Source organism: Otolemur garnettii, unplaced genomic scaffold (genome assembly GCF_000181295.1).
Source record: "Otolemur garnettii isolate 467f Iridium unplaced genomic scaffold, OtoGar3 scaffold00013, whole genome shotgun sequence".
NCBI lineage: Eukaryota > Metazoa > Chordata > Mammalia > Primates > Galagidae > Otolemur > Otolemur garnettii.
Window position 1 is genome coordinate 5,442,359 of NW_003852408.1, and position 1,585 is coordinate 5,443,943.

Sequence of the window (1,585 nt, forward strand, 5' to 3'; positions counted from 1 at the left end):
CCTAATTCTCATGCACTACATATCATGAAATATTATTGTTTCATTTGTTCTAATCATTTAAAAATGTAGAAACCAGCCTTAGCTCAGGGGCACAAAAACAGGGTCCAGGTCAGATTTGGCCCCTGCACCAGGATCTGCTGGCCCTTGCACTAAATCACCTGCCTCTGCAAATTTCACAGGAAACCTTGTTATTAACTAGAAACAGTTTCATGGCAATAAATTCCCCTAAGCTACATTGTAAATAGGAAGAAATCTTAGGCGTTAAGTGACTTAGACTCCAGAGAAGAAACATATTCACTATTACCACGAGTTATCATTTTGTAAAGATGCTGGAGCTGCCATAACAAAATAACATAGATTGGTTGGTTTAAACAATAGAAATTTATTTTCTCACAGTTCTGGAGGCAAAAAGTTCAAGATCAAGGTGTTGGCCGGGTTAGTTCTTTTGGAGGCCCCCCCTTGCCTTGTAGTCAGCACCCTATGACAGCTCCCTGATCTAAGCCCACCCTAAGCTACTTTCCTGTCTCAGCCAAGAACTCTCATAAGGGTTACTGATCAGTATACCCAACCTTGTGGGCCTAAAGTGACCTCGCCAAATGCTCAGGAGGGCAAGGCCATCTCACCAGGAGCTCTCCCCAGGGACAGCTCTTCATGTCCTCCATGTGAGCACAGTGATGAAGGAAGTGTTTGCTGTGGCAGCTTCAAAGTTATGACAAATGACAGAGCTTAGTGGGGCCAGGGAAGAGGGAGGTTGGTTCTTTCCATTTGGCAAAACTGTGTCCAACAGGAGTGGGCTTATTCTCCTCACGCTCCAGCCGTTTCCAACATGGTCCTCTTCCTGCACGCTCAAGGCTCCAGATCCCAGCCCTGTTAGGCAGCTTCGACCGATTTCATCTTCAGGCCTAGAACTCTGTAAGGAACTTCCTCCAAAAAGAAAAGAGCCAAAAAGTGAAAGCAACACTCGGGTGGTTGGATGTTGGGATCGGGTGAAAGGATCACTTATGGGAACCGGCACTGAGGAAACAGAGTTCCTGATGCTCTCTCAGGAGCCTAAAATTAAGCTGGTTTTAATTTCATTCTCCGCGGTTTTTCTATTTACTTATTTTTCTATAGTAAATATGTATTCCTTTTAAAATGAAAAACAACGGCTTGGTGCCTATGGCTCAAGTGGCTAAGGTGCCAGCCATGTACACCAGAGGTGGCGGGTTCAAATCCAGCCTGGGCCAGACAAACAATGACGGCTGCAACCAAAAAATAGCCGGGCATTGTGGCAGGCGCCTGTGGTCCCAGCTACTTGGGAGGCGGAGGCAGGAGACTCACTTGAGCCCAGGAGTTGGAGGCTGCTGTGAGCTGTGATGCCACGGCACTCTACCCAGGGGGACAGCTTGAGGCTCCTGTCTCAAAAAATAAATAAATAAATAAATAAATAAAATGAAAAACACCTAGTGGAATTTTTTGCTAGGATTTTTTGTGTTGAGATACCTGATGGCTTACTCTCAGCAAAAGATATTTGGATTCTTTTTCCTTTTTTTTTTTTTTTAATTGTTTGGGATTCACTGAGGGGTACAAAGAATTAGGTTACACT